The sequence below is a fragment of the Tasmannia lanceolata genome, unplaced genomic scaffold (genome assembly GCF_043159265.1).
Source record: "Tasmannia lanceolata isolate RefF3 unplaced genomic scaffold, GAP_Taslan_0.1 ptg000003l, whole genome shotgun sequence".
Taxonomy (NCBI): Eukaryota; Viridiplantae; Streptophyta; class Magnoliopsida; order Canellales; family Winteraceae; genus Tasmannia; species Tasmannia lanceolata.
In genome coordinates this window covers 31061646-31086379 of record NW_027518680.1, presented here as the reverse complement: position 1 = coordinate 31086379, position 24734 = coordinate 31061646, and the positions used below count along the sequence as shown (strand labels likewise).

The following is a 24734-nucleotide window of genomic DNA, read 5'->3' as shown; positions in this document are numbered from 1 at the left end:
AGCCGAAAAAAGTGACAGGGGTGCAACACGAGGACTTCACAGGAGGTCACCCATCCTAGTACTACTCTCGCCCAAGCACGCTTAACTTCGGAGTTCTGATGGGATCCAGTGCATTTGTGCTGGTATGATCGCACCCAGCATGCCTCTCCATTGTCAAAGTAATAAAGAGTTTCCACTCGCATTGTCGTACGAAGTCCGTTTAAATGAAAGTGCGAAAAAATCCTGCTAGATGACACCGGATGGACGATCCGAGCATGTCGGAAAGCCGGATGACCGCCAGGGCTGTCATCGCGCGATGAATCTTCCCGAGTACCCCCGAATCAATATAAGAATCGCCACGATCTGACGGGCGGATCAAAAGTTATCGTCGGAACGATATTTGTGCACCAAGGGTAGCTCACGGCCAGTAAACACCTTCCGACCGGATTCATGACTCGCATCCACTAGTACACTCATCCGCTATAGCCTGTACGTCACTGAATCTGAACAAACCCCCGCTATAATTTGACCGCAAATGAAATGTCAGAACGAATTCCGTTTATCGAATCAAACGACACTATCACCCCGCCATAATAAAGACCGGACGTCTTTGAATTCACCATCCGGAAGAAAATAAAAAGATCCGAACCGAAACGTATGAGGCGACGCACTAAACGTGCGTTTCAGTTCGCATCGATGTTCCAGAACCGAAAGATTGTTCGAAAAAAAGTGGTAGATAGCCGAAAAAAGTGACAGGAGTGCAACACGAGGACTTCCCAGGAGGTCACCCATCCTAGTACTACTCTCGCCCAAGCACGCTTAACTTCGGAGTTCTGATGGGATCCAGTGCATTTGTGCTGGTATGATCGCACCCAGCATGCCTCTCCATTGTCAAAGTAATAAAGAGTTTCCACTCGCATTGTCGTACGAAGTCCGTTTAAATGAAAGTGCGAAAAAATCCTGCTAGATGACACCGGATGGACGATCCGAGCATGTCGGAAAGCCGGATGACCGCCGTGGCTGTCATCGCGCGATTAATCTTCCCGAGTACCCCCGAATCAATATAAGAATCGCCACGATCTGACGGGCGGATCAAAAGTTATCGTCGAAACGATATTTGTGCACCAAGGGTAGCTCACGGCCAGTAAACACCTTCCGACCGGATTCATGACTTTCATCCACTAGTACACTCATCCGCTATAGCCTGTACGTCACTGAATCTGAACAAACCCCCGCTATAATTTGACCGCAAATGAAATGTCAGAACGAATTCCGTTTATCGAATCAAACGACACTATCACCCCGCCATAATAAAGACCGGACGTCTTTGAATTCACCATCCGGAAGAAAATAAAAAGATCCGAACCGAAACGTAGGAGGCGACGCACTAAACGTGCGTTTCAGTTCGCATCGATGTTCCAGAACCGAAAGATTGTTCGAAAAAAGTGGTAGATAGCCGAAAAAAGTGACAGGGGTGCAACACGAGGACTTCCCAGGAGGTCACCCATCCTAGTACTACTCTCGCCCAAGCACGCTTAACTTCGGAGTTCTGATGGGATCCAGTGCATTTGTGCTGGTATGATCGCACCCAGCATGCCTCTCCATTGTCAAAGTAATAAAGAGTTTCCACTCGCATTGTCGTACGAAGTCCGTTTAAATGAAAGTGCGAAAAAATCCTGCTAGATGACACCGGATGGACGATCCGAGCATGTCGGAAAGCCGGATGACCGCCAAGGCTGTCATCGCGCGATTAATCTTCCCGAGTACCCCCGAATCAATATAAGAATCGCCACGATCTGACGGGCGGATCAAAAGTTATCGTCGGAACGATATTTGTGCACCAAGGGTAGCTCACGGCCAGTAAACACCTTCCGACCGGATTCATGACTCGCATCCACTAGTACACTCATCCGCTATAGCCTGTACGTCACTGAATCTGAACAAACCCCCGCTATAATTTGACCGCAAATGAAATGTCAGAACGAATTCCGTTTATCGAATTAAACGACACTATCAGCCCGCCATAATAAAGACCGGACGTATTTGAACTCACTATCCGGCAGAAAATAAAAAGATCCCAACCGAAACGTAGGAGGCGTCGCACTAAACGTGCGTTTCAGTTCGCATCGATGTTCCAGAACTGAAAGATTGTTCGAAAAAAGTGGTAGATAGCCGAAAAAAGTGACAGGGGTGCAACACGAGGACTTCCCAGGAGGTCACCCATCCTAGTACTACTCTCGCCCAAGCACGCTTAACTTCGGAGTTCTGATAGGATCCAGTGCATTTGTGCTGGTATGATCGCACCCAGCATGCCTCTCCATTGTCAAAGTAATAAAGAGTTTCCACTCGCATTGTCGTACGAAGTCCGTTTAAATGAAAGTGCGAAAAAATCCTGCTAGATGACACCGGATGGACGATCCGAGCATGTCGGGAAGCGGGATGACCGCCAGGGCCGTCAACGCGCGATTAATCTTCCCGAGTACCCCCGAATCAATATAAGAATCGCCACGATCTGACGGGCGGATCAAAAGTTATCGTCGGAACGATATTTGTGCACCAAGGGTAGCTCACGGCCAGTAAACACCTTCCGACCGGATTCATGACTCGCATCCACTAGTACACTCATCCGCTATAGCCTGTACGTCACTGAATCTGAACAAACCCCCGCTATAATTTGACCGCAAATGAAATGTCAGAACGAATTCCGTTTATCGAATCAAACGACACTATCACCCCGCCATAATAAAGACCGGACGTCTTTGAATTCACCATCCGGAAGAAAATAAAAAGATCCGAACCGAAACGTAGGAGGCGACGCACTAAACGTGCGTTTCAGTTCGCATCGATGTTCCAGAACCGAAAGATTGTTCGAAAAAAGTGGTAGATAGCCGAAAAAAGTGACAGGGGTGCAACACGAGGACTTCCCAGGAGGTCACCCATCCTAGTACTACTCTCGCCCAAGCACGCTTAACTTCGGAGTTCTGATGGGATCTAGTGCATTTGTGCTGGTATGATCGCACCCAGCATGCCTCTCCATTGTCAAAGTAATAAAGAGTTTCCACTCGCATTGTCGTACGAAGTCCGTTTAAATGAAAGTGCGAAAAAATCCTGCTAGATGCCATCGGATGGACGATCCGAGCATGTCGGGAAGCCGGATGACCGCTAGAGCTGTCATCGCGCGATGAATCTTCCCGATTACCCCCGAATCAATATAAGAATCGCCACGATCTGACGGGCGGATCAAAAGTTATCGTCGGAACGATATTTGTGCACCAAGGGTAGCTCACGGCCAGTAAACACCTTCCGACCGGATTCATGACTCGCATCCACTAGTACACTCATCCGCTATAGCCTGTACGTCACTGAATCTGAACAAACCCCCGCTATAATTTGACCGCAAATGAAATGTCAGAACGAATTCCGTTTATCGAATCAAACGACACTATCACCCCGCCATAATAAAGACCGGACGTCTTTGAATTCACCATCCGGAAGAAAATAAAAAGATCCGAACCGAAACGTAGGAGGCGACGCACTAAACGTGCGTTTCAGTTCGCATCGATGTTCCAGAACCGAAAGATTGTTCGAAAAAAGTGGTAGATAGCCGAAAAAAGTGACAGGGGTGCAACACGAGGACTTCCCAGGAGGTCACCCATCCTAGTACTACTCTCGCCCAAGCACGCTTAACTTCGGAGTTCTGATGGGATCCAGTGCATTTGTGCTGGTATGATCGCACCCAGCATGCCTCTCCATTGTCAAAGTAATAAAGAGTTTCCACTCGCATTGTCGTACGAAGTCCGTTTAAATGAAAGTGCGAAAAAATCCTGCTAGATGACACCGGATGGACGATCCGAGCATGTCGGAAAGCCGGATGACCGCCAAGGCTATCATCGCGCGATTAATCTTCCCGAGTACCCCCGAATCAATATAAGAATCGCCACGATCTGACGGGCGGATCAAAAGTTATCGTCGGAACGATATTTGTGCACCAAGGGTAGCTCACGGCCAGTAAACACCTTCCGACCGGATTCATGACTCGCATCCACTAGTACACTCATCCGCTATAGCCTGTACGTCACTGAATCTGAACAAACCCCCGCTATAATTTGACCGCAAATGAAATGTCAGAACGAATTCCGTTTATCGAATTAAACGACACTATCAGCCCGCCATAATAAAGACCGGACGTATTTGAACTCACTATCCGGCAGAAAATAAAAAGATCCCAACCGAAACGTAGGAGGCGTCGCACTAAACGTGCGTTTCAGTTCGCATCGATGTTCCAGAACCGAAAGATTGTTCGAAAAAAGTGGTAGATAGCCGAAAAAAGTGACAGGGGTGCAACACGAGGACTTCCCAGGAGGTCACCCATCCTAGTACTACTCTCGCCCAAGCACGCTTAACTTCGGAGTTCTGATAGGATCCAGTGCATTTGTGCTGGTATGATCGCACCCAGCATGCCTCTCCATTGTCATAGTAATAAAGAGTTTCCACTCGCATTGTCGTACGAAGTCCGTTTAAATGAAAGTGCGAAAAAATCCTGCTAGATGACACCGGATGGACGATCCGAGCATGTCGGGAAGCGGGATGACCGCCAGGGCCGTCAACGCGCGATTAATCTTCCCGAGTACCCCCGAATCAATATAAGAATCGCCACGATCTGACGGGCGGATCAAAAGTTATCGTCGGAACGATATTTGTGCACCAAGGGTAGCTCACGGCCAGTAAACACCTTCCGACTGGATTCATGACTCGCATCCACTAGTACACTCATCCGCTATAGCCTGTACGTCACTGAATCTGAACAAACCCCCGCTATAATTTGACCGCAAATGAAATGTCAGAACGAATTCCGTTTATCGAATCAAACGACACTATCACCCCGCCATAATAAAGACCGGACGTCTTTGAATTCACCATCCGGAAGAAAATAAAAAGATCCTAACCGAAACGTAGGAGGCGACGCACTAAACGTGCGTTTCAGTTCGCATCGATGTTCCAGAACCGAAAGATTGTTCGAAAAAAGTGGTAGATAGCCGAAAAAAGTGACAGGGGTGCAACACGAGGACTTCCCAGGAGGTCACCCATCCTAGTACTACTCTCGCCCAAGCACGCTTAACTTCGGAGTTCTGATGGGATCCAGTGCATTTGTGCTGGTATGATCGCACCCAGCATGCCTCTCCATTGTCAAAGTAATAAAGAGTTTCCACTCGCATTGTCGTACGAAGTCCGTTTAAATGAAAGTGCGAAAAAATCCTGCTAGATGCCATCGGATGGACGATCCGAGCATGTCGGGAAGCCGGATGACCGCCAGAGCTGTCATCACGCGATGAATCTTCCCGATTACCCCCGAATCAATATAAGAATCGCCACGATCTGACGGGCGGATCAAAAGTTATCGTCGGAACGATATTTGTGCACCAAGGGTAGCTCACGGCCAGTAAACACATTCCGACCGGATTCATGACTCGCATCCACTAGTACACTCATCCGCTATAGCCTGTACGTCACTGAATCTAAACAAACCCCCGCTATAATTTGACCGCAAATGAAATGTCAGAACGAATTCCGTTTATCGAATCAAACGACACTATCGCCCCGCCGTAATAAAGACCGGAGGTATTTGAATTCACCATCCGGAAGAAAATAAAAAGATCCGAACCGAAACGTAGGAGGCGTCGCAATAAACGTGCGTTTCAGTTCGCATCGATGTTCCAGAACCGAAAGATTGTTCGAAAAAATTGGTAGATAGCCGAAAAAAGTGACAGGGGTGCAACACGAGGACTTCCCAGGAGGTCACCGATCCTAGTACTACTCTCGCCCAAGCACGCTTAACTTCGGAGTTCTGATGGGATCCAGTACATTTGTGCTGGTATGATCGGACCCAGCATGCCTCTCCATTGTCAAAGTAATAAAGAGTTTCCACTCGCATTGTCGTACGAAGTCCGTTTAAATGAAAGTGCGAAAAAATCCTGCTAGATGACACCGGATGGACGATCCGAGCATGTCGGGAAGCCGGATGACCGCCAAGGCTGTCATCGCGCGATGAATCTTTCCGAGTACCCCCGAATCAATATAAGAATCGCTACGATCTGACGGGCGGATCAAAAGTTATCGTCGGAACGATATTTGTGCACCAAGGGTAGCTCACGGCCAGTAAACACCTTCCGACCGGATTCATGACTCGCATCCACTAGTACACTCATCCGCTATAGCCTGTACGTCACTGAATCTGAACAAACCCCCGCTATAATTTGACCGCAAATGAAATGTCAGAACGAATTCCGTTTATCGAATCAAACGACACTATCACCCCGCCATAATAAAGACCGGACGTCTTTGAATTCACCATCCGGAAGAAAATAAAAAGATCCGTACCGAAACCTAGGAGGCGACGCACTAAACGTGCGTTTCAGTTCGCTTTGATATTCCAGAACCGAAAGATTGTTCGAAAAAAGTGGTAGATAGCCGAAAAAAGTGACAGGGGTGCAACACGAGGACTTCCCAGGAGGTCACCCATCCTAGTACTACTCTCGCCCAAGCACGCTTAACTTCGGAGTTCTGATGGGATCCAGTGCATTTGTGCTGGTATGATCGCACCCAGCATGCCTCTCCATTGTCAAAGTAATAAAGAGTTTCCACTCGCATTGTCGTACGAAGTCCGTTTAAATGAAAGTGCGAAAAAATCCTGCTAGATGACACCGGATGGACGATCCGAGCATGTCGGGAAGACGGATGACCGCCAAGGCTGTCATCGCGCGATGAATCTTCCCGAGTACCCCCGAATCAATATAAGAATCGCTACGATCTGACGGGCGGATCAAAAGTTATCGTCGGAACGATATTTGTGCACCAAGGGTAGCTCACGGCCAGTAAACACCTTCCGACCGGATTCATGACTCGCATCCACTAGTACACTCATCCGCTATAGCCTGTACGTCACTGAATCTAAACAAACCCCCGCTATAATTTGACCGCAAATGAAATGTCAGAACGAATTCCGTTTATCGAATCAAACGACACTATCACCCCGCCATAATAAAGACCGGACGTCTTCGAATTCACCATCCGGAAGAAAATAAAAAGATCCGAACCGAAACCTAGGAGGCGACGCACTAAATGTGCGTTTCAGTTCGCTTTGATATTCCCGAACCGAAAGATTGTTCGAAAAAAGTGGTAGATAGCCGAAAAAAGTGACAGGGGTGCAACACGAGGACTTCCCAGGAGGTCACCCATCCTAGTACTACTCTCGCCCAAGCTCGCTTAACTTCGGAGTTCTGATGGGATCCAGTGCATTTGTGCTGGTATGATCGCACCCAGCATGCCTTTCCATTGTCAAAGTAATAAAGAGTTTCCACTCGCATTGTCGTACGAAGTCCGTTTAAATGAAAGTGCGAAAAAATCCTGCTAGATGACACCGGATGGACGATCCGAGCATGTCGGAAAGCCGGATGACCGCCAGGGCTGTCATCGCGCGATGAATCTTCCCGAGTACCCCCGAATCAATATAAGAATCGCCACGATCTGACGGGCGGATCAAAAGTTATCGTCGGAACGATATTTGTGCACCAAGGGTAGCTCACGGCCAGTAAACACCTTCCGACCGGATTCATGACTCGCATCCACTAGTACACTCATCCGCTATAGCCTGTACGTCACTGAATCTGAACAAACCCCCGCTATAATTTGACCGCAAATGAAATGTCAGAACGAATTCCGTTTATCGAATCAAACGACACTATCACCCCGCCATAATAAAGACCGGACGTCTTTGAATTCACCATCCGGAAGAAAATAAAAAGATCCGAACCGAAACGTATGAGGCGACGCACTAAACGTGCGTTTCAGTTCGCATCGATGTTCCAGAACCGAAAGATTGTTCGAAAAAAAGTGGTAGATAGCCGAAAAAAGTGACAGGGGTGCAACACGAGGACTTCCCAGGAGGTCACCCATCCTAGTACTACTCTCGCCCAAGCACGCTTAACTTCGGAGTTCTGATGGGATCCAGTGCATTTGTGCTGGTATGATCGCACCCAGCATGCCTCTCCATTGTCAAAGTAATAAAGAGTTTCCACTCGCATTGTCGTACGAAGTCCGTTTAAATGAAAGTGCGAAAAAATCCTGCTAGATGACACCGGATGGACGATCCGAGCATGTCGGAAAGCCGGATGACCGCCAAGGCTGTCATCGCGCGATTAATCTTCCCGAGTACCCCCGAATCAATATAAGAATCGCCACGATCTGACGGGCGGATCAAAAGTTATCGTCGGAACGATATTTGTGCACCAAGGGTAGCTCACGGCCAGTAAACACCTTCCGACCGGATTCATGACTCGCATCCACTAGTACACTCATCCGCTATAGCCTGTACGTCACTGAATCTGAACAAACCCCCGCTATAATTTGACCGCAAATGAAATGTCAGAACGAATTCCGTTTATCGAATTAAACGACACTATCAGCCCGCCATAATAAAGACCGGACGTATTTGAACTCACTATCCGGCAGAAAATAAAAAGATCCCAACCGAAACGTAGGAGGCGTCGCACTAAACGTGCGTTTCAGTTCGCATCGATGTTCCAGAACCGAAAGATTGTTCGAAAAAAGTGGTAGATAGCCGAAAAAAGTGACAGGGGTGCAACACGAGGACTTCCCAGGAGGTCACCCATCCTAGTACTACTCTCGCCCAAGCACGCTTAACTTCGGAGTTCTGATAGGATCCAGTGCATTTGTGCTGGTATGATCGCACCCAGCATGCCTCTCCATTGTCAAAGTAATAAAGAGTTTCCACTCGCATTGTCGTACGAAGTCCGTTTAAATGAAAGTGCGAAAAAATCCTGCTAGATGACACCGGATGGACGATCCGAGCATGTCGGGAAGCGGGATGACCGCCAGGGCTGTCAACGCGCGATTAATCTTCCCGAGTACCCCCGAATCAATATAAGAATCGCCACTATCTGACGGGCGGATCAAAAGTTATCGTCGGAACGATATTTGTGCACCAAGGGTAGCTCACGGCCAGTAAACACCTTCCGACCGGATTCATGACTCGCATCCACTAGTACACTCATCCGCTATAGCCTGTACGTCACTGAATCTGAACAAACCCCCGCTATAATTTGACCGCAAATGAAATGTCAGAACGAATTCCGTTTATCGAATCAAACGACACTATCACCCCGCCATAATAAAGACCGGACGTCTTTGAATTCACCATCCGGAAGAAAATAAAAAGATCCGAACCGAAACGTAGGAGGCGACGCACTAAACGTGCGTTTCAGTTCGCATCGATGTTCCAGAACCGAAAGATTGTTCGAAAAAAGTGGTAGATAGCCGAAAAAAGTGACAGGGGTGCAACACGAGGACTTCCCAGGAGGTCACCCATCCTAGTACTACTCTCGCCGAAGCACGCTTAACTTCGGAGTTCTGATGGGATCCAGTGCATTTGTGCTGGTATGATCGCACCCAGCATGCCTCTCCATTGTCAAAGTAATAAAGAGTTTCCACTCGCATTGTCGTACGAAGTCCGTTTAAATGAAAGTGCGAAAAAATCCTGCTAGATGCCATCGGATGGACGATCCGAGCATGTCGGGAAGCCGGATGACCGCTAGAGCTGTCATCGCGCGATGAATCTTCCCGATTACCCCCGAATCAATATAAGAATCGCCACGATCTGACGGGCGGATCAAAAGTTATCGTCGGAACGATATTTGTGCACCAAGGGTAGCTCACGGCCAGTAAACACCTTCCGACCGGATTCATGACTCGCATCCACTAGTACACTCATCCGCTATAGCCTGTACGTCACTGAATCTGAACAAACCCCCGCTATAATTTGACCGCAAATGAAATGTCAGAACGAATTCCGTTTATCGAATCAAACGACACTATCACCCCGCCATAATAAAGACCGGACGTCTTTGAATTCACCATCCGGAAGAAAATAAAAAGATCCGAACCGAAACGTAGGAGGCGACGCACTAAACGTGCGTTTCAGTTCGCATCGATGTTCCAGAACCGAAAGATTGTTCGAAAAAAGTGGTAGATAGCCGAAAAAAGTGACAGGGGTGCAACACGAGGACTTCCCAGGAGGTCACCCATCCTAGTACTACTCTCGCCCAAGCACGCTTAACTTCGGAGTTCTGATGGGATCCAGTGCATTTGTGCTGGTATGATCGCACCCAGCATGCCTCTCCATTGTCAAAGTAATAAAGAGTTTCCACTCGCATTGTCGTACGAAGTCCGTTTAAATGAAAGTGCGAAAAAATCCTGCTAGATGACACCGGATGGACGATCCGAGCATGTCGGAAAGCCGGATGACCGCCAAGGCTATCATCGCGCGATTAATCTTCCCGAGTACCCCCGAATCAATATAAGAATCGCCACGATCTGACGGGCGGATCAAAAGTTATCGTCGGAACGATATTTGTGCACCAAGGGTAGCTCACGGCCAGTAAACACCTTCCGACCGGATTCATGACTCGCATCCACTAGTACACTCATCCGCTATAGCCTGTACGTCACTGAATCTGAACAAACCCCCGCTATAATTTGACCGCAAATGAAATGTCAGAACGAATTCCGTTTATCGAATTAAACGACACTATCAGCCCGCCATAATAAAGACCGGACGTATTTGAACTCACTATCCGGCAGAAAATAAAAAGATCCCAACCGAAACGTAGGAGGCGTCGCACTAAACGTGCGTTTCAGTTCGCATCGATGTTCCAGAACCGAAAGATTGTTCGAAAAAAGTGGTAGATAGCCGAAAAAAGTGACAGGGGTGCAACACGAGGACTTCCCAGGAGGTCACCCATCCTAGTACTACTCTCGCCCAAGCACGCTTAACTTCGGAGTTCTGATAGGATCCAGTGCATTTGTGCTGGTATGATCGCACCCAGCATGCCTCTCCATTGTCAAAGTAATAAAGAGTTTCCACTCGCATTGTCGTACGAAGTCCGTTTAAATGAAAGTGCGAAAAAATCCTGCTAGATGACACCGGATGGACGATCCGAGCATGTCGGGAAGCGGGATGACCGCCAGGGCCGTCAACGCGCGATTAATCTTCCCGAGTACCCCCGAATCAATATAAGAATCGCCACGATCTGACGGGCGGATCAAAAGTTATCGTCGGAACGATATTTGTGCACCAAGGGTAGCTCACGGCCAGTAAACACCTTCCGACCGGATTCATGACTCGCATCCACTAGTACACTCATCCGCTATAGCCTGTACGTCACTGAATCTGAACAAACCCCCGCTATAATTTGACCGCAAATGAAATGTCAGAACGAATTCCGTTTATCGAATCAAACGACACTATCACCCCGCCATAATAAAGACCGGACGTCTTTGAATTCACCATCCGGAAGAAAATAAAAAGATCCTAACCGAAACGTAGGAGGCGACGCACTAAACGTGCGTTTCAGTTCGCATCGATGTTCCAGAACCGAAAGATTGTTCGAAAAAAGTGGTAGATAGCCGAAAAAGTGACAGGGGTGCAACACGAGGACTTCCCAGGAGGTCACCCATCCTAGTACTACTCTCGCCCAAGCACGCTTAACTTCGGAGTTCTGATGGGATCCAGTGCATTTGTGCTGGTATGATCGCACCCAGCATGCCTCTCCATTGTCAAAGTAATAAAGAGTTTCCACTCGCATTGTCGTACGAAGTCCGTTTAAATGAAAGTGCGAAAAAATCCTGCTAGATGCCATCGGATGGACGATCCGAGCATGTCGGGAAGCCGGATGACCGCCAGAGCTGTCATCGCGCGATGAATCTTCCCGATTACCCCCGAATCAATATAAGAATCGCCACGATCTGACGGGCGGATCAAAAGTTATCGTCGGAACGATATTTGTGCACCAAGGGTAGCTCACGGCCAGTAAACACATTCCGACCGGATTCATGACTCGCATCCACTAGTACACTCATCCGCTATAGCCTGTACGTCACTGAATCTAAACAAACCCCCGCTATAATTTGACCGCAAATGAAATGTCAGAACGAATTCCGTTTATCGAATCAAACGACACTATCACCCCGCCGTAATAAAGACCGGAGGTATTTGAATTCACCATCCGGAAGAAAATAAAAAGATCCGAACCGAAACGTAGGAGGCGTCGCAATAAACGTGCGTTTCAGTTCGCATCGATGTTCCAGAACCGAAAGATTGTTCGAAAAAATTGGTAGATAGCCGAAAAAAGTGACAGGGGTGCAACACGAGGACTTCCCAGGAGGTCACCGATCCTAGTACTACTCTCGCCCAAGCACGCTTAACTTCGGAGTTCTGATGGGATCCAGTACATTTGTGCTGGTATGATCGGACCCAGCATGCCTCTCCATTGTCAAAGTAATAAAGAGTTTCCACTCGCATTGTCGTACGAAGTCCGTTTAAATGAAAGTGCGAAAAAATCCTGCTAGATGACACCGGATGGACGATCCGAGCATGTCGGGAAGCCGGATGACCGCCAAGGCTGTCATCGCGCGATGAATCTTTCCGAGTACCCCCGAATCAATATAAGAATCGCTACGATCTGACGGGCGGATCAAAAGTTATCGTCGGAACGATATTTGTGCACCAAGGGTAGCTCACGGCCAGTAAACACCTTCCGACCGGATTCATGACTCGCATCCACTAGTACACTCATCCGCTATAGCCTGTACGTCACTGAATCTGAACAAACCCCCGCTATAATTTGACCGCAAATGAAATGTCAGAACGAATTCCGTTTATCGAATCAAACGACACTATCACCCCGCCATAATAAAGACCGGACGTCTTTGAATTCACCATCCGGAAGAAAATAAAAAGATCCGAACCGAAACCTAGGAGGCGACGCACTAAACGTGCGTTTCAGTTCGCTTTGATATTCCAGAACCGAAAGATTGTTCGAAAAAAGTGGTAGATAGCCGAAAAAAGTGACAGGGGTGCAACACGAGGACTTCCCAGGAGGTCACCCATCCTAGTACTACTCTCGCCCAAGCACGCTTAACTTCGGAGTTCTGATGGGATCCAGTGCATTTGTGCTGGTGTAGACACCCCATTTTGACCGGACCCAAGTTCGCTATGCTTGGGCGAAATCCCGTTCAATCATTTCCGCCATGTTTCGCACTTTTCCGTTAAGTGTTGAGAGAGATTATTCCCAAGAATCCGAACAAGAGAGAATTTGGATCCGATTGATGGGCCCGTCTTGAGCATTTGTTTAGATTTGGATCAAACAGGGTGGCCCGCACATTGTTTTAGTGAAAAATGAGTTTTGAACCTACTTCGATCCAACACCTAAAGATGATCATCAAGAGAACGGTCAAGATCTCAGAGAAGTCGTTTTAACAACCAATTTTGTTTCGATCATCAGGTTGAGTTACTCGGATCAGCCCATTGAAATGATTTAGGAGGACACAACCTACTTAGGTAGGGGACCCATCAATTGGATGGTCTGGATCGTCATAGAGGAATGATTTAAGGGGGCACAACCAATTTACATTGCGACCCACCATTTTGAACGGTCAAGATCATCAATTGTCGCCCATCAAATGGACGGTTCGGATCATAAAATGGGAGTGATTTAAAAATGGGGTAACATATTCACATTTTGATCTATTGGATGGTTTGGATCAGCCCATAGGATTGATTAGTGGAGCACAAATTAAATCACATCGCAGCCCACTATTTGAACGGTCAAGATCATCAATTGTCGCCCATCAAATGGACGGTTCGGATCATCAAATAGGAGTGATTTAAAAATGGGGTAACACATTCACATTTTGATCTATTGGATGGCTTGGATCAGCCCATAGGATTGATTAGCAGAGCACAAATTAAATCACATTGTCGCCCATCAAATGAACGGTTCCGATCATACTTTGGAGTGGGGCATATGATTTTATGCACAATTGGGAATTTGGTCACATATGGGACCCATTTGGGTTATCTTTTACCTACTCAAAAGAACTTTAAAAAACATGCATGGGGCCACACACATGTCAAAATTCAATGTCCACAATGGTGGCCACCTACCATGGAATATGTCCACAATGGTGGCCACCTACCATGGAATAAGTCCACAATGGTGGCCACCACCCTCCCATTCCTTTGCTATAAATGGTTCAATGAGGGTGAGTAAGAGGGAGGGAGAACTCATTTCTCTTCTATCATGTGTTCTAACAAAGTTGCTATGAGGGGTTGAAAAGAAAAAAAAGAAGAAAAGAAACAAGAAAAGAAGAAAAAGAAACAAAAAAGAAGCAAAAAGAGAAAGAAAGCGGAAGCGATCGCACGGAGGCGGAATTTTTGAGTTTTTCGGCTCTCGGATTCGGCGAGGATTTCGATCACAGGTAGGTACACCGTTCTCGGAATTTTTTTTAGAATTATTTGGTATATTTTCGGATTTTTGCATGATTTTTAACAAAGAAAACTAAACGATATACTAAACAGATTCCAAAAATAATGAAATTTCGTGAGAAAATAATATGATAATGATACATTCTACCATGAATTTGTGAGAATTTTTGGATTTTGTTTGGTATATTATTTTACGCATTCTTTGAAAATTATCAGATTTTGGGAGAATTGTTACTGACGTCAAATCACAGATAAAATTCTCCAAAGTTTTACAGTAGTCTTAAATTCTATACTGCTTGCTTCTGTAAAATTTTCAAGTGATTTGGATCTTGTTTCATATGAGCTGTAGTGTTAATTCATAATCTGGTTTGAAATTTGAAAAATCCGAAACTGATAGTAAATAGTTTTCTAAATTCATGGAAATCTCACAGCATGCTATTTTCACTTATCTCTTACTACTGTAGAAATTTCATGGAATTTAGATATCTATTTCTAGTAGTTTATGTGTTATTTTTGCAATCTGGTTAATTAATTTTTAAATCCATATTAAATATGAGTTTAATGTAAAAATCTGTAAAAATCTTCCAGTAAATTACATCTCATCATATCTTGTTGGTGGAGAAGTTTCAACTCATTTCGAGTTCGTTTGCAACAGCTTCACTTGTAAAATCACTCATATGGTTAAAAATTGGTAAAATCCATTAAAAAATAAAAATTAAGTGAAAATCATCTTAAAATCTCTAAAGCACCTTCATCTTTGTGTGTGTTTGGGAGACCCGCCCGGTCTCATTCTCTCGTTAGTCCTCTTTGTGCGCCGTTTGGTTTTGGAAGAACGCCCTACTCGGCTTGGCTTCATACCCCTACCCTTATGGGTATTGGGTTGCACATTTGTTGCACCCTAGGGCTAGGTAGCTGTCCGGCCCGGCTGGGTGTTTTACCTCTGCCAAATGTGCAAATTCGTGTTTCCTTTTCTTTTAGAGAGTCTTTGACTCATCTATCCTTTAGTTGGTGTTATTGGAGTCTTTGACTCATGTTTCCATTTCTTTTAGAGAGTCTTTGACTCATTCGTTCTTTTGTTGTACTACTAGGAAGTCTTTGACTCATTGGTTCTTCTGTTGGCGTTATTTGGGAGTCTTTGACTCATTCCTCCTCTAAGTTGTAGTATTAGAGAGTCTCTGACTCATTTGTTCCCCTCTTTAGTGTTGTTAGTTCGGAGTTTCTCCTTTAGAGTTGTTGATTACTTCGCTTTTGATTAGAGGCTAACTCAGTCTTATTAGAGCTTTGCTTGCTTAGGATCTTGGACCATTTTCTCTCTTCTTGGGACGCTATCTTTCTTGTTGTGGTTTGTCTCTTTGAGACGCTAGTTGCTTATTCGGGGTTTCCCCTTTTGCTTTAGGGCTTTGCCCTAGTTTGTGGTATTACTTGCGTGTTCCCTTTAAGATTAAAAATATTTTAAGGTCCTGAGCATTGGAAAAGCTATAAAATCCAAAAAACATTAGAAATTTAAAACTCAAAAAAACATTTGAAAACATCAAAAACCTTAAAAAAAATCTAAAGTGTTGAGTGTTTCTTTTAGAAGCGTATTAGGCGAGTTCGATTTTCGAACTACGTTGGCTTGATCCTCTTCCGAGGTACGTAGTGCAGCTTGGGATTTATATCCCAAGTCCAGCCAAACCTTTTTTGTAAATAATATCTTAAACTTTCTTCAAAAACCTTTAAAATCTTATTTTCAAAAGATCTTCCTCTAGAGTTAGGAGTTTCTCCTAGATAGAGAGTTTTAGAGTTAGGGTTTTTTCTTTTGATAGGTTGTTTGATTGTTTGTTTGTTGTGTGCTTGTTTTTAGAGTTAGGGGTCTGTCCTAGAGTTATAGGAGCGCCTCCGTCCGGTCAGTCGGCGATCCATATCGCCGAGTGATGACTAGAGTAGGATACGCTAGTCCACCCTTGGTTTTCCTTAGGAAATACAGCCTAGTCACACATAGGTTGTAAGAACCACCTGCATTAGCTTAGGGCTAATCTGCATTTAGTTAGGGCATATAGGGTGTCATAAAATCCACAATTCACTGAAATTTAAATAATCGTACAAGAAACTTTAATAACCGGTTCGGTCTTTTAGATCGAGTCTAGGATAGAAGTCTAGGTGTCTTAGGCATCCTAGCTTAGAATAGGCGCGGAGAACTACGTTGCCTTGATTCTCGTGGAGGCGGGGATACGTAGGCTTCTTTGGATGAATACCAGATCATCTGAGGACTCGGGCTAATCACTTTTAAAACTGTTGAAACAATCAAATCACTTAGGATTTTCCATGAAATTAGAATTTTATGAGAACTTTCACTTAGATTGAATCCAAACCAATTAAGAAATCAAGATACACATTTAGGATTCACATTGAAATTAGATCATAGGATGCATGTCACATAGATAGCACATTAACAGAGAGTTGAATGAGCCATTAAAAATGAATTTAAAAGAGTTAACTTTTGGAATTGAAGACCGATTATCGGGCAGGAATGGTGCATGTGGTGGATAAATCCCCATACCTTCCATTCTTGTAACCAGGTAGCGAGTCTAGATTTCTGGTTAATTATGGGTCCTAGATCCCACATCTAGGTGGCGACTCTGTCAGTCTCTTTTGTGTGGAATTCGGATTGCCTTAGTGATCCCAAGTTCACATAAAAGATGAATTAAAATTAATAATAAAAGGCACACGCCAATCGCGTGGGTACGAGAGACCAAGAGATAGTGCGTGGCGGCTCTCGCGCCACGCCCCTCTCGCGGGATCGGGTCCCACAGACTGGCGACTCTGCTGGGGATAACCTAACTTCATTACAATTCCAAAGGATTACTCATTTGAATCTATTTCAACTGGCTCATGAAAACTCTATCTCTTTTATGCTTGTTAGATTAGTTTGTATGCTTTATTTTCTCATCACATTTACTCAAACTTAATCTAACAAAACCTGAAGGCATCGTAGATTGCGCAAACTTATTGCACACACTTACATCACTTTCATCTAAACCCCTGCATCTCACATGCACACACGTCCTATTTTAGGAACCCGGAGTGTTATCTAGCATGGTTGACTGGGATTTCATCACCTGGTGCCTCTGTGCTAGAGAAGCATTCCACCCTTAGCCTAGTACCTTTATGGTACGTAAACGGATCTCTTGTTCACGTACTGATACGCCGGACACTGGTACAGTATATCGAACATGGATTCGCGCTAAGGGAACTCTTGGCCTTACCCCTAGATTAACCCACACATGCATGTAGTATACGAACACATGTGCATCACGTGTGTGAGCCTAGTTTAGGATATCCTACCCATTTGTGTCTAGATTAGGCCGTAGTCCATCTTTCAATGGCTACGATCGGTCATAGGTACACAAACAAAGTCATGAGTCGAGATCCTCTCTCCACTCCGTTAGATTATGGTTAGGATTGATGCCTTCAGGTAACACTGATAAAATGTGCGAAGATTAAAAAAAACAACTTTTCCTTTGGGGTTAGGATGTAAATCCCATTCATTTCCAAAGATCTCATAGGATTAGTCATTCATGATCCATCCGTTGAAAGCAATCTTATGCTATCTCATCTCATCTTGATCTAATCATATTAATCTATAGTTGTTGATATCCATCATTCAGATTTTAGATCTGGCCCTTGACTCTACTTTTGTCATTCTTATGGCCATGGTCTATTATCTGAGCCATTGATTTTTCATTGATCAATGTTTACCTATCATATATCTTTTACCCTTGGATCATATCGAAATCATTGATGAAAAAGTTTGATCTCACCTGTATTCTTTGAGTGCATGATCGTTGTTGAGATCGAAACTTATTTTGATTAAGGATGTTTATCGTTCCTGACTCTTTCATTCACAAAAGAAGAACGGTTATACCCAAAGAACATCTTAAGGAATAGATTGAGGATTCTTTCCAAATTAACATACCCGTTGATGTATGTCAAGATTACTCTTTTCTCTATTTGTTTAGAATTTTTATCCCATGACTATTGAGATAGTGTGATTGCTTCTAAGTCAAAAGTCTGTGTTCAACAAAAAGCCCTTCTTCCAAAAGACTGACCATTTCTGAATTCATTCGATACATCAGTCTATTGCTTTACCCACATTGTCAGCATAAGCCTTTTGTTGCCCCATTTAAACTAGACCTTGTGGAGTTGCCTTTTCTGGGATTCCTACTTCAGGATCGAACTTTGTAATTATCATTATCATGAAGAAAGGTGTATCACCTATAAACTTTCAGTGCCGGTTCACTACCTTTGAAGAAGTGTCCTGTGTCTTTAGATTTGTCTTTCATTGAGTGTACATCAACTTTCTTCTCTCGAAGTTGGAAAAAGTTCAGTTATGTTGATGTTAAAAAAAGAAAAGAAAATGTGTCATGTCAATCAGTCTTTCTCGTTCAAAGTCGGTGTTTAGCTTTTTGATTAAATTCAATGTAGAGCCTACTGAGGCGCGTTCAAAGTCATCTATGTACTTCAAAGTATTTCAATTCAATAAAGCATTTGAGTCTGTATCTTCAAATTTTTATGATTCACTCTTGGATTAAATGTTTAAAACAACTACAAGACCCCCTTCTCGGATGAGAATGCAGACGAAATTCCCCTCGAGATCTGAAAGATGGTCAAACGAGAGGAAGAGCGTCGAGCATAGCCACTTGAACAAGAAATCGAAGCCATTGATAGTGGTATCGAAATTCGAAACTCGAGAAAGATGGAGTGGCAAAACTTTATCTCCCGAGGAACGCAAAGAATTGATAAACCTGTTTAGAGGGGTTTGAGGTAGTCTTGCTTGATCCTATAAGGATAAACCAGGGGAATGCCCTGTCGTTGAGCAAAGCAAGACTTCATCTGCTTTAGACATCCAGTTGAAGAGTAAAATTTTAAAGAGATAAGCATCAGACATCCTGTGGAGCTGATGAAATACTGAGAGAAGATTTTCGGACAAGGAGTTGTGGAATCTTGAGCATAAATCCAAGATCTTTGAGATGAGAATGGAGCATAGTGGTTGAAGTTTTGCCTGACATGCATTCAAATTGTTGAACCTCAGCATTCAAGAGCTTATACATCAAATACATCAGGAGGCCATCATTGGACGTTTGAGCCTTAATAGCCAAAATCCTAACGTTTTAAAATCCTTTTGAGAACCCTTTGGGCCAACAATTTAAAGCCAATGTTTCTTTTCCAACATATTATAAATCCGGGGCATTGTGCACCCGAACTACGTCGGACCTGATCCCCATTTCTTCAGGGGTACGTAGGCAACTTGATTAATTCAGGTTCGGTCAAACCTTGGGATAAAATCCCTTTTCAAAATTTTGAAGCTAAATGCTAAACCATTCTTTGAAAAATCCTTAAGCGAACTACGCGGACCTGATCCTCCATTTTTGGGGTACGTAGGTAGTCTGGCTAGACCAGATTCGGTCTAAATCCTTAGAAACTTAGGTATTCAACCCTTTTGAACCCAAGCCCACCTAGAAAGTCCTTCTGGTGAAACAAGTAAAGGTTCGAGGCGAATGAAAAGAAAAACAGAAAGAAAAGAATGAGAGTCTGAAGACCCGCTAGGTTGAAAACCCGAAAGGGCGGCCTAGAGAAAGGTGAAAGTCGTTTTTTCTTGCTAAGTCAGCAAGCAAAATGATTGACTTATCAGAAAGTAAGGGTAGTGGTATGCTGGATTGAAAACTTGAAGAGACAATCTAGTCAGAGGCAAATACTTCCCATGAAAAGTTGAGTTGAATAGAAGCAGAAGGAGTTCCTCAGTTACGTAGAATTCCCAAGTTTGAGTACAAGCAAAAATTGAGATAAGTAGTCTTTTAGACTGAAAGCTTGGAAAGCAAAAGTTGAGATAAGTGGTCTTTTAGACTGAAAACTTGGAAGACATTAATTTTGACTTCTTCCGAAAAGACAAATCAAGGAGACCGAGAAGCAACTCTATAGGGCAGGATCCTGGAATCCGAATAGTGTCAGCAAGGCTTACTTTGACACCTTTTTAAACTAGGGGCATTAAAACCGAGCAATCCGAAGGGGTATAACCATGACGGATGTCCTGATGGAGGAAACTAGAGCCTTTTGGCATGGTTTTTGAGACTACTCTAAGAGTGGCTGACCTTACCATTTAAAAAATGATACATTTGATTTAAGGGTGAATCAAAATTTAGTCAAGTCTCTTGAATATTGTAAGTCTTCTTTTGAAAGAGTCCTTAGGAGTCTGTTCCTTGTTTCTCATTGTTTTCTTTTAGAATCCAAAGTGTTTGGCACTGGAGAGAATGGATGTACACCTTCCGAAATGTAAAGAAAAATCTAGAGTAGATCCTGGTTTAAGAATCAAGGAAGGGGCAAGAAACATTTGGTCCAAACCTACCAGAGACATCAAGCCTCAAGTAATGTTCAGCAATGAAAGGAAGAATCTTAGATCTAGCATTTGTGAAGTTGGTTTTACCACTATACCAAAGAAAGAACCCATGCAAACTCAAATTTTTCCTACTTACCTTGGTTTTGCTTTCTTAAGACCTTGTCATGGAAGCACATCATACTAGGGGCATCTTTTATGACTTGCGTCATAAAAGATATTACACAATGATAACTGGGATATCTATTCTTAGCAAATAGAAACCAGAGAAGCTTGAACATACTCTTTGAGTTGAATTCCCTTGATCAAGTTGTTTCTTTTGGAGTCAAAGTTTCATAAACTTCAATTCCCAGCGGGGTATATAATCTACTCCTGCATCCTTCAAACCTCATTAGAATGCTTTTCATCTGTTAAAGAGAGTCAGCACCTAAAAATCTCATCAATCTACTTGAGTTTTGCTTTCAGCAAAGATCATGCACTCCCATTTATTCTCGGCAGGAGATCGCTATGCTATCAATGAACTCGATATAAGATCGATAAATATTTTTGTGTTGATTTGAGACTCTTTGAGTAGTTAAGGCCCTTTGAGTGTTACAGACTCTTCGGGTAGTTGAGACTCTCTGAGTATAAATGTTTTGATTTGTTTTGAGACTCTTTGAGTAGTTGAGACCCTTTGAGTGTTACAGACTCTTCGGGTAATTGAGACTCTTTGAGTATAAATGTTTTGTGTTGATTTGAGACTCTTTGAGTAGTTGAGACCCTTTGAGTGTTACAGACTCTTCGGGTAGTTGAGACTCTTTGAGTATAAATGTTTTGTGTTGATTTGAGACTCTTTGAGTAGTTGAGACCCTTCGAGTGTTACAGACTCTTCGGGTAGTTGAGACTCTTTGAGTATAAATGTTTTGTGTTGATTTGAGACTCTTTGAGTAGTTGAGACCCTTCGAGTGTTACAGACTCTTCGGGTAGTTGAGACTCTTTGAGTATAAATGTTTTGTGTTGATTTGAGACTCTTTGAGTAGTTGAGACCCTTCGAGTGTTACAGACTCTTCAGGTAGTTGAGACTCTTTGAGTATAAATGTTTTTGTTGATTTCAGACTCTTTGAGTAGTTGAGACCCTTTGAGTGTTACAGACTCTTCGGGTAGTTGAGACTCCTTGAGTATAAATGTTTTGTGTTGGTTTGAGACTCTTTGAGTAGTTGGGACCCTTTGAGTGTTACAAACTCTTCGGGTAGTTGAGACTCTTTGAGTATAAATAGTTTTTGATGTATTTGAGACTCTTTGAGTAGTTGAGACCCTTTGAGTGTTACAGACTCTTCGGGTAGTTGAGACTCTTTGAGTATAAATAGTTTTTGATGTATTTGAGACTCTTTGAGTAATTGAGACCCTTCGAGTGTTGCAGACTCTTCGGGTAGTTGAGACTCTTTGAGTATAAATGTTTTTTGTGTTGATTTGAGACTCTTTGAGTAGTTGAGACCCTTTGAGTGTTACAGACTCTTCGGGTAGTTGAGACTCTTTGAGCATAAATGTTTTTTTGTGTTGATTTGAGACTCTTTGAGTATAAATGTTTCGCCATGATTTGAGACTCTTTGAGTAGTTGAGACCCTTCGAGTGTTACAGACTCTTCGGGTAGTTGAGACTTTTTGAGTATAAATGATCTTTGTTGATTTGAGACTCTTTGAGTAGTTGAGATCCTTTGAGTGTTAGTTGAGACTCTTTGAGTATAAATGTTTTTGTGATGTATTTGAGACTCTTTGAGTAGTTGAGATCCTTTGAGTGTTATAGACTCTTCGAGTAGTTGAGACTTTTTGAGTATAAATGATCTTTGTTGATTTAAGACTCTTTGAGTAGTTGAGATCCTTTGAGTATTATAGACTCTTCGGGTAGTTGAGACCTTTTTTTAGTATAAATGTTTTGCGTTAATTTGAGACTCTTTGAGTAGTTAAGGCCCTTTGAGTGTTACAGACTCTTCGGGTAGTTGAGACTTTTTGAGTATAAATGTTTTGCGTTAATTTGAGACTCTTTGAGTAGTTAAGCCCCTTTGAGTGTTACAGACTCTTCGGGTAGTTGAGGCTCTTTGAGTATAAAGATTTCTATGAAGCTCTCTGAGTGTTTGATTTGAGACTCTATGAGTGTTACATACTCTTTGAGTAATTTGATTTGATATTCTTTGAAGGGTTGATTTACGTCTGCATCGATAGTGGTCTGCTTTCTTTGAGGTAATTTCATTGGGTTCGTTTTCTTAAAAGCTTTATTTTAACAGAGTATGTTTGTGTTTGCTTTAATAGAGTCTTTGCGTATTGATTTAAATAGTTGAGTTGTGAGTATTAGAGAGAGGCCATCTCATTGAGATGTCGTGATTGCCGAGTTAAGGGTCGGTGAGAGGTCATCTCCCTTTTGCTTCTAGTCTTTCAGTCTCGTAGTGCTATTTTGTTGTTTTACCCTGATGAACACCATTTTAAAAACAAAAAAAAAAAAAAACTTGTTTTACTTTGTTTTCGGGCCGGCCAAAATGTGTCGTCTGTTCAGCTTTGCCATTCGTGTGTTACACACGCTTTGCCAAAGAGGGGCATCTGTAGACACCCCATTTTGACCGGACCCAAGTTCGCTATGCTTGGGCGAAATCCCGTTCAATCATTTCCGCCATGTTTCGCACTTTTCCGTTAAGTGTTGAGAGAGATTATTCCCAAGAATCCGAACAAGAGAGAATTTGGATCCGATTGATGGGCCCGTCTTGAGCATTTGTTTAGATTTGGATCAAACAGGGTGGCCCGCACATTGTTTTAGTGAAAAATGAGTTTTGAACCTACTTCGATCCAACACCTAAAGATGATCATCAAGAGAACGGTCAAGATCTCAGAGAAGTCGTTTTAACAACCAATTTTGTTTCGATCATCAGGTTGAGTTACTCGGATCAGCCCATTGAAATGATTTAGGAGGACACAACCTACTTAGGTAGGGGACCCATCAATTGGATGGTCTGGATCGTCATAGAGGAATGATTTAAGGGGGCACAACCAATTTACATTGCGACCCACCATTTTGAACGGTCAAGATCATCAATTGTCGCCCATCAAATGGACGGTTCGGATCATAAAATGGGAGTGATTTAAAAATGGGGTAACATATTCACATTTTGATCTATTGGATGGTTTGGATCAGCCCATAGGATTGATTAGTGGAGCACAAATTAAATCACATCGCAGCCCACTATTTGAACGGTCAAGATCATCAATTGTCGCCCATCAAATGGACGGTTCGGATCATCAAATAGGAGTGATTTAAAAATGGGGTAACACATTCACATTTTGATCTATTGGATGGCTTGGATCAGCCCATAGGATTGATTAGCAGAGCACAAATTAAATCACATTGTCGCCCATCAAATGAACGGTTCCGATCATACTTTGGAGTGGGGCATATGATTTTATGCACAATTGGGAATTTGGTCACATATGGGACCCATTTGGGTTATCTTTTACCTACTCAAAAGAACTTTAAAAAACATGCATGGGGCCACACACATGTCAAAATTCAATGTCCACAATGGTGGCCACCTACCATGGAATATGTCCACAATGGTGGCCACCTACCATGGAATAAGTCCACAATGGTGGCCACCACCCTCCCATTCCTTTGCTATAAATGGTTCAATGAGGGTGAGTAAGAGGGAGGGAGAACTCATTTCTCTTCTATCATGTGTTCTAACAAAGTTGCTATGAGGGGTTGAAAAGAAAAAAAAGAAGAAAAGAAACAAGAAAAGAAGAAAAAGAAACAAAAAAAGAAGCAAAAAGAGAAAGAAAGCGGAAGCGATCGCACGGAGGCGGAATTTTTGAGTTTTTCGGCTCTCGGATTCGGCGAGGATTTCGATCACAGGTAGGTACACCGTTCTCGGAATTTTTTTTAGAATTATTTGGTATATTTTCGGATTTTTGCATGATTTTTAACAAAGAAAACTAAACGATATACTAAACAGATTCCAAAAATAATGAAATTTCGTGAGAAAATAATATGATAATGATACATTCTACCATGAATTTGTGAGAA

General features: G+C 43.5%; 19 non-coding genes across 19 annotated transcripts; all 19 read right to left on the bottom strand.

The window, feature by feature from the left end:
- Window positions 1-17: 17 nt before the first annotated feature.
- On the bottom strand, window positions 18-136 carry LOC143873279 (5S ribosomal RNA). The gene has a single exon (XR_013247996.1). It is a non-coding gene; the product is annotated as a 5S ribosomal RNA (ribosomal RNA).
- Window positions 137-734: 598 nt separating this feature from the next.
- On the bottom strand, window positions 735-853 carry LOC143872958 (5S ribosomal RNA). The gene has a single exon (XR_013247681.1). It is a non-coding gene; the product is annotated as a 5S ribosomal RNA (ribosomal RNA).
- A 597-nt stretch (window positions 854-1450) lies between these two features.
- On the bottom strand, window positions 1451-1569 carry LOC143872114 (5S ribosomal RNA). Its single transcript, XR_013246871.1, has one exon. It is a non-coding gene; the product is annotated as a 5S ribosomal RNA (ribosomal RNA).
- A 597-nt stretch (window positions 1570-2166) lies between these two features.
- Window positions 2167-2285, bottom strand: LOC143873838 (5S ribosomal RNA). Its single transcript, XR_013248535.1, has one exon. It is a non-coding gene; the product is annotated as a 5S ribosomal RNA (ribosomal RNA).
- Window positions 2286-2882: 597 nt separating this feature from the next.
- Window positions 2883-3001, bottom strand: LOC143873489 (5S ribosomal RNA). Its single transcript, XR_013248197.1, has one exon. It is a non-coding gene; the product is annotated as a 5S ribosomal RNA (ribosomal RNA).
- Window positions 3002-3598: 597 nt separating this feature from the next.
- Window positions 3599-3717, bottom strand: LOC143872112 (5S ribosomal RNA). The gene has a single exon (XR_013246870.1). It is a non-coding gene; the product is annotated as a 5S ribosomal RNA (ribosomal RNA).
- Window positions 3718-4314: 597 nt separating this feature from the next.
- LOC143873837 (5S ribosomal RNA) lies at window positions 4315-4433 on the bottom strand. The gene has a single exon (XR_013248534.1). It is a non-coding gene; the product is annotated as a 5S ribosomal RNA (ribosomal RNA).
- A 597-nt stretch (window positions 4434-5030) lies between these two features.
- LOC143872111 (5S ribosomal RNA) lies at window positions 5031-5149 on the bottom strand. Its single transcript, XR_013246869.1, has one exon. It is a non-coding gene; the product is annotated as a 5S ribosomal RNA (ribosomal RNA).
- A 597-nt stretch (window positions 5150-5746) lies between these two features.
- LOC143875116 (5S ribosomal RNA) lies at window positions 5747-5865 on the bottom strand. The gene has a single exon (XR_013249778.1). It is a non-coding gene; the product is annotated as a 5S ribosomal RNA (ribosomal RNA).
- Window positions 5866-6462: 597 nt separating this feature from the next.
- On the bottom strand, window positions 6463-6581 carry LOC143872110 (5S ribosomal RNA). Its single transcript, XR_013246868.1, has one exon. It is a non-coding gene; the product is annotated as a 5S ribosomal RNA (ribosomal RNA).
- Window positions 6582-7178: 597 nt separating this feature from the next.
- LOC143873817 (5S ribosomal RNA) lies at window positions 7179-7297 on the bottom strand. The gene has a single exon (XR_013248515.1). It is a non-coding gene; the product is annotated as a 5S ribosomal RNA (ribosomal RNA).
- A 598-nt stretch (window positions 7298-7895) lies between these two features.
- LOC143872109 (5S ribosomal RNA) lies at window positions 7896-8014 on the bottom strand. The gene has a single exon (XR_013246867.1). It is a non-coding gene; the product is annotated as a 5S ribosomal RNA (ribosomal RNA).
- Window positions 8015-8611: 597 nt separating this feature from the next.
- On the bottom strand, window positions 8612-8730 carry LOC143873836 (5S ribosomal RNA). Its single transcript, XR_013248533.1, has one exon. It is a non-coding gene; the product is annotated as a 5S ribosomal RNA (ribosomal RNA).
- Window positions 8731-9327: 597 nt separating this feature from the next.
- On the bottom strand, window positions 9328-9446 carry LOC143874461 (5S ribosomal RNA). The gene has a single exon (XR_013249141.1). It is a non-coding gene; the product is annotated as a 5S ribosomal RNA (ribosomal RNA).
- Window positions 9447-10043: 597 nt separating this feature from the next.
- LOC143872108 (5S ribosomal RNA) lies at window positions 10044-10162 on the bottom strand. The gene has a single exon (XR_013246866.1). It is a non-coding gene; the product is annotated as a 5S ribosomal RNA (ribosomal RNA).
- A 597-nt stretch (window positions 10163-10759) lies between these two features.
- LOC143873835 (5S ribosomal RNA) lies at window positions 10760-10878 on the bottom strand. Its single transcript, XR_013248532.1, has one exon. It is a non-coding gene; the product is annotated as a 5S ribosomal RNA (ribosomal RNA).
- Window positions 10879-11474: 596 nt separating this feature from the next.
- On the bottom strand, window positions 11475-11593 carry LOC143872107 (5S ribosomal RNA). The gene has a single exon (XR_013246864.1). It is a non-coding gene; the product is annotated as a 5S ribosomal RNA (ribosomal RNA).
- A 597-nt stretch (window positions 11594-12190) lies between these two features.
- On the bottom strand, window positions 12191-12309 carry LOC143875115 (5S ribosomal RNA). Its single transcript, XR_013249777.1, has one exon. It is a non-coding gene; the product is annotated as a 5S ribosomal RNA (ribosomal RNA).
- A 597-nt stretch (window positions 12310-12906) lies between these two features.
- Window positions 12907-13025, bottom strand: LOC143875066 (5S ribosomal RNA). Its single transcript, XR_013249730.1, has one exon. It is a non-coding gene; the product is annotated as a 5S ribosomal RNA (ribosomal RNA).
- Between the last annotated feature and the right edge of the window lie 11709 nt (window positions 13026-24734).